At 43.1% G+C, this 7,148-nt stretch overlaps 1 long non-coding RNA gene across 1 annotated transcript; it reads left to right on the top strand.

The window, feature by feature from the left end:
* Nucleotides 1–4,858: 4,858 nt before the first annotated feature.
* On the top strand, nt 4,859–6,245 carry LOC141279486 (uncharacterized). The gene is made up of 3 exons (XR_012333759.1): nt 4,859–4,892; nt 5,348–5,439; nt 6,199–6,245. It is a non-coding gene; the product is annotated as an uncharacterized lncRNA (long non-coding RNA).
* The last annotated feature ends 903 nt before the right edge of the window (nt 6,246–7,148 follow it).

Here is a 7,148-nt window from a genome sequence, read left to right as displayed (position 1 = left end):
AGGAAACACTCCCATTTACCATTGCAACAAAAAGAATAAAATACCTAGGAATAAACCTACCTAAGGAGACAAAGACCTGTATGCAGAAAACTGTCAGACACTGATGAAAGATGATACAAACAGATGGAGAGATATACCGTGTTGTTGGATTGGAAGAATCAACATTGTGAAAATGACCATACTACCCAAAGTAATCTACAGATTCAGTGCAATTCCTATCAAACTACCAATGGCATTTTTCCCAAAACTAGAACAAAAAGTTGCACAGTTTGTATGGAAACACAAAAGACCCCAAATAGCCAAAGCAATCTTGAGAAAGAATAACAGAGCTGGAGGAATCAGGCTCCCTGACTTCAGACTATACTACAGAGCTACAGTAATCAAGACAGTATGGTACTGGCACAAAAACAGAAATATACATCAATGGAACAGGATAGAAGGCCCAGAGATAAACCCACACATATGTGGCCACCTTATCTTTGATAAAGGAGGCAAGAATATACAATGGAGAAAAGACAGCCTCTTCAATAAGTGGTGCTGGGAGAACTGGACAGCTACATGTAAAAGAATGAAACTAGAATACTCCCTAACACCATACACAAAAATAAATGCAAAATGGATTAAAGACCTAAATGTAAGGCCAGACACTGTAAAACTCTTAGAGGAAAACATAGGCAGAACACTCTATGACATAAATCACAGCAAGATTCTTTTTGACCCACCTCCTAGAGAAATGGAAATAAAAACAAAAATAAACAAATGGGAGTTAATGAAACTTAAAAGCTTTTGCACAGCAAAGGAAACCAGAAACAAGATGAAAAGACAACTCTCAGAATGGGAGAAAATATTTGCAAATGAAACAACAGACAAAGGATTAATCTCCAAAATATACAGGCAGCTCATGAAGTTCAATATCAGAAAAACAAACAACCCAACCCAAAGATGGGCAGAAGACCTAAATCAGCATTTCTCCAAAGAAGATATACAGATTGCCAACAAACACATGAAAGGATGCTCAACATCCGTAATCATTAGAGAAATGCAAATCAAAACTACAGTGAGGTATCACCTCACACCAGTCAGAATGGCCATCATTAAAAAAATCTACAAACAATAAATGCTGGAGAGGGTGTGGAGAAAAGGGAACCCTCTTGCACTGTTGGTGGGAATATAAATTGATACAGCCACTGTGGAGAACAGTATGGAGGTTCCTTAAAAAACTAAAAATAGAACTACCATATGACCCAGCAATCCCACTACTGGGCATATACCCTGAGAAAACCATAATTCAAAAAGAGTCATGTACCACAGTGTTCATTGCAGCACTATTTACAGTAGCCAGGACATGGAAGCAACCTAAGTGTCCATCGACAGATGATTGGATAAAGAAGATGTGGCACATATATACAATGGAGTATTACTCAGCCATAAAAAGAAATGAAATTGAACTATTTGTAGTGAGGTGGATGGACCTAGAATCTGTCATACAGGGTGAAGTAAGTCAGAAAGTGAAAAATAATGTATGCTAACACATATATATGGAATCTAAAAAAAACCCCATGGTTCTGATTACCTAGGGGCAGGATAGGAATAAAGACACAGACGTAGAGAATGGACTTTAGGACGCAGGGAGGGGGAAGGGTAAGCTGGTACAAAGTGAGGGAGTAACATTGACATATATACACTACTAAATGTAAAATAGATAGCTAGTGGGAAGCCACCACATAGCAAGGGAGATCAGCTCGGTGCTTTGCGACCACCTAGAGGGGTGGGATAAAGAGGCTGGGAAGGAGACGCAAGAGGGAGGGGATATGGGGATATGCGTATGCATATACCTGATTCACTTGTTATACAGCAGAAACTAACACAACATTGTAAAGCAATTATGCTCCAATAAAGATGTTTTTAAAAATGATTTAAAATTATTAAAACCCCTGCCTCTCTGGCATTTACATTCTAGTGTTTTATAGAATCTGAAATACCCTCAGTATAAGCCTTGTAAGTCACGATGTCTGAGGTTTCTTCACCATCTTAGCATGGAACACAGGTGTCATCCAGCTTCATAGCCCACTCTGCTGTTTGTTCTCACTTCTGGGACAGACTTTCAGAACTGACCAGTTGAAGCTACATTTTGGTTCATTTCTGGGAAAAACACACTGAGGTCTCATCATAGTTCTAAAAAGGTCCTTCAGAATTGCTCTCTTGAACAAAACTGCTTCTCCACATTTCCCCAATCCTGGCACAAACCTGGTATATCTGAAGGTGAGGAATCTGCCCCGGAGCCAGGAATAGAGTTACAGGGCAGTAAATTTTATTTTTCAATTCAGCTAAAATACACACTTGCATAGAATTTCTGTTATAGCTAACCTTTAAAAAAAATCACATTTAAAAGAAAAATGCTAACTCTGATACAAATTGATTAGCAGTGCTGTCTTCATATTCAAAATAAAATTGAATTCAATAAATCGAATTCAATATCTAACAGTGGGAATGTTATGTGTATTATTCTTGGATGAGGCGTGGATATGATTAATGTCTATCCTGGAACAGGGAGATAGAAAGAAACAATGAAAAGTCAGTTTCAGTTTCTGGGACAAAATGAAATATCTGTGTGTTGATTTAAAAAGAAAGTTATCCTGTATCACTTAGTTTAATTAAGAATGTGTTTCTCCTGTGACCGTGTGTTACTGCAGCTGGCAGTATTGCCCTGGGGAATACATTCCCAAGCCCATAATGGGAGCCTCTGAGGATTTTCGTGGCAGTGTGATGTGGAGGTGGGCTTGGAGCCAACCTGGGTGTCCATCTCCCTGGAAATGGTGAAGTGAGCTGTGGTTGCTCACATGGTAGAATCCTGTGTAGTAGCTAGAAACTGGACTTATGGACATAGAAGTGTAAACAGATCTTCAAAACATTACTAGCAAGTGAACAAAGTAAGAGGCAGGATGAAATCTAGCTTACGTGAATTCAAAGTACCTAAACTTATAATAATACTTCATATTTTATAGGAGTCCATATAGGGACCAATATGGTTGCCTTAGAGGGTGGGCGCAGGAGAATGAGAGAGAGAGAGAAATGGGGGTAAAAGTGAATAAAGAGTAAAATGAAGAAAGGCTGGGTTGACCATTGGCTGTATATCAGACATTTTCCCCCAAATAAATAAGTAAATAAATGAGTACAGTTATCTTAAGAGTAAACAAGTACTTACACTTTTGATTTATTCAGTGATCCTAAGAATGGACTTGATAAACTAATTTAGGCATTAAAGTTTGGTGCTAGTGCATACGATATGGAAGTTATCCTTGTATAAGTAGTCTTTTATTCAAGATTTATTTATTTATTTTTTTCTGTACGCAGGCCTCACACTGTTGTGGCCTCTCCCGTTGCGGAGCACAGGCTCCGGACGCGCAGGCTCAGCGGCCATGGCTCATGGGCCCAGCCGCTCCGCGGCATGTGGGATCTTCCCGGACCGGGGCACGAACCCGTGTCCCCTGCATCGGCAGGCGGACTCTCAACCACTGTGCCACCAGGGAAGCCCTATTCAAGATTTTAAACTCAAGGTTATTTAATTTGATGCATAAAAAAATCACCCTTCTCTGGAGTGAGTACTAAGATTCTCCCAGATACTTGTAAATCCACTTTTAAAAAGAGACTTTACTTTTTAGGTTAGGTCTTTAGGTTCACAGCAAAATTGAGCAGAAGATGCAGAGATTTCCCACATACGCCCTGCCCACACATGCATCGCCTCCCCGGCTCTCAGCATCTCCCACCAGAGCAGTACATTTGTTACGATTGATGAACCTACACTGACACATCATTATTACCCGAAGTCCATGGTTTACATAAGTGTTCACTCTTGGCGCACATTCTATGGTTTTGGACAAATGTGTAATGACATGTATCCTACATTATTGCACCATACAGAATACTTTTCTGCCCTAAAAATCCTCTGTGACCAGCCAGCCTATTCATCCCTTCTCACCCCCAATCACTGATCTTTTTTACTGTCTCCATAGTTTTGCCTTTTCCAGAATGTCATATAGCTGGAATCATTTAATAAGTAACCAGATTGGATTCCTTCACTTGGTAATATACGTTTAAGGTTCCTCTGTGTCTTTGCATGGCTTGATAACTTATAATTCAGTTTTTAAAAAGAATATTTGATCTCAGCATCTTCAAAGTATGATTTTTCTCTGTATTTCATATACTGCTTATAACAATACAAAATTTGAGAAATAAGCTACTTGCTCAACCAGTGAAAACAGAGAAATAGTTGCTTACCTTTATAGAGCCAGTTAACTCTTATTCCTTCTTGAGAGAAATGAACATGTCACAGAAGAAATATGATAATTGCATTTGTGGGCCTGGCTGCTTTAGTGGGGAATAGGAATGGCTTCTTTGCCCGTGCAAATTGCATAACTGCATGTTTGTAGTCTACCGACAGTGTCGCATCTGTGCTGTGGCCTTTTTTATCAACGGCGCTTTACCAATCTGGCCATTATGCAGTATTGTTTGTAATCAAGTTTTTTTTTTTTTTTAACTTTAGCCTTTTCTTTTCAGTACAGTTTGGTTTTGTTTTTGTTCTTGTTGTTGTTTTTGGCTGCGCCATGCGGCACCTGGGATCTTAGTTCCCCCACCAGGGATTGAACCCTTGCCCCCTGCAGTGGAAGTGCGGAGTCCTAACCACTAGACTGCCAGGAAATTCCCATTTCAGTACAGCTTAAACAATGCATTTACAAATATGCTATATAGCAAGTGTGTTTTGTACCAGACAAGCCTGTAGTCGAAGCCACATGTTACATCTTATGTGTCATTTCTTTTTTCTTAGGTTTTGGCAGCCCTTAGGCCACCTCTTTGCAACTTTTAAAAGGTGCCCATTCCTCAAGGAAACCTGAGTAAGTGCGTATGAACAACCTGAGCTGCTCTAGAAGAGCTTTCCAGATCCCAGCTGGCAGCAGCCTCGGCCCCGTACTCGCTCTCCCGCTCACGCGCTCCCAAGGCGCCCTGCGTTGGCTTCTCAAACACTCCGTGTTCCTCTGCCCAGGACCATTCAGAGTCAGACGGGGGCAGTGGGGCAGGAGGGGACGAAGCGTGGCAGTGTCAGGCAGTAAGTAGGGAGTGGGCCAGTGAGGGAAGCGAGCTCAGGGGCCCCAGGTGTGGCCAGAACAAGGCGACAGTGTGCACAGCCATGGGTGCAGTGTGGGTTTATTATAGGGTTTTCTAGAAGGGGGCTTCCTGCTACCCCAGGACTTACATGAGAGCCCTGAAGTCCTGCATTCTCCACCCCTGGCCACTCCCAGCCCTCACGCAGGTAAGTCTGGATGGAATGGTGTTTTTGTGCCGTGCACAGGATGTGTGTGACCCTGGGGCTGGCATCTGGCACCTCTAGTCGTCCCGTCTTCCAAGGCAGCATCTCCACCCTCCTGACCTGTTCTTGAATAGGTAGTGTGTGGTGTGGGAGAGGAGAGCCATCCTGGGCCATGGGGAGGTGCAGGAAGACGGCCTGGGTCTCTGGTCCCCAAGTGTGACTCACTCACTCACTCCACATGACCACAGCTTCAAGCTCCATGGGAAACCATCCTGCCTATCTGTTCATGTTCAATCACTTCATGTCTGTGGTCCAGACATTGCAAACCCTGGGCACAAGACTCCCCTTGGTTTCAAGTTGAAACTGCTCTTTTTTCAAAAAACCATACTCCTTGTATTAGTTTGCTATGGTTGCTCTGATAAAATACCACAAACTGGGTGGCTAAGACCAATAGAAATGTCCTGTCTCACTGTTCGGGAGGCTGGAAGCCTGAGATCAAGGTGTCGGCAGGGTTGGTTCCCTCTGAGGGCCATGGGGAGCATCTGTTCCAGGCCTCTCCCCATCCCCCCAACTTCTGGTGGTTGCTGACGACCTTTGGGCCTTGGCCTGTGGGCATCATCCTGATCTCTACCTTCATCACACGTTGTCCTCCGTGTGTGTGTGTGCGCCAAAAAATCTTTCTTATATAAGGACAGATCAGATTAAAGGCCCAATAGAGGTCTGTTCCAGGGTAACCTCATCTTAATTAATTATAATTGCAATGACCCTATTTCCAACTAAGGTCACATTCTGAGGTACTGGGGGTTAGAATTCCAACATATGAATTTTGGGGGTCACGCAACTCAGCCTAACACTCCCTCTCAATAGCTTCTCTCATTTTGACCTGGTAACAGGAATCTCCGAGGTAAAAAGATCTCCTGCAGGGTACAAAGCACAGGACAAATGTTTCAACAAAGAGTTCAACAAATAGTCACTGTGGAAATAAACAAGACCACCCAACTGAAAACAAGCAAACGCTATTTATTCGGGGAGTCGGCCACCATCATTTACAGTTGGCAGAGACTCGAAGGTAGGCAGTGGGGTGGGAGAGCTTGATGGTGAAAGGAGGAAGACTTCAGGTCTTCAGGTGTGCCCCGTCGGAGGCTGTTGGCATGGGATGGCTGTAGATGGGCTAAGTAGGAGCAGGGCATCCTATGTGATTGGTCAGGGGTACTTATTTGGCTTTCTGTGGTTGGTCCCAAGTTGGAAGTTGGGGCAAGAATTGATTAATGAGGGCTTCCCTGGTGGCACAGTGGTTGAGAGTCCGCCTGCCCATGCAGGGAACTCGGGTTTGTGCCCCGGTCCGGGAAGATCCCACATGCCGTGGAGCGGCTGTGTCCGTGAGCCATGGCCGCTGAGCCTGTGCTCCGCAACAGGAGAGGCCACAAAAAAAAAAAAGAATTGATGAATTAATTAAACTGTCTGAAGCTGTCCATTATTAACCAAATCCTGGCTGTCTGGGCTGATTGCTATGGAGGTTGTCTGACTTCCTGGACTAGTTGCTGAGGGTAGTGGGTTGGCTTCTTGGACTGGTTGCTGCAGACTCTCGGTTAAAGTTCTATTTTTATATGTGGTCTGGCCCTTGTCCATTTGTATATTTAGTCTCTTATCACGGAATCAACTTTCGGGGTAGGTCTGCCAGATACTTGTTTCCACAAGTAACTTAATTATGTATACTTATGGACTTATGAAAACAATAATTTAAATGTTTCCCAACCTTGAAACCTCAAATTTTCCCAAGAGCCTCTTTCTTTGTCCTCACAGCTCTTCTGCTTCACTGTGGTTGTTTGCACAGGCCACATTC

Source organism: Tursiops truncatus, chromosome 9 (assembly GCF_011762595.2).
Source record: "Tursiops truncatus isolate mTurTru1 chromosome 9, mTurTru1.mat.Y, whole genome shotgun sequence".
In the NCBI taxonomy this organism is placed as follows: domain Eukaryota; kingdom Metazoa; phylum Chordata; class Mammalia; order Artiodactyla; family Delphinidae; genus Tursiops; species Tursiops truncatus.
This window is presented reverse-complemented; position numbering and strand designations above follow the sequence as displayed.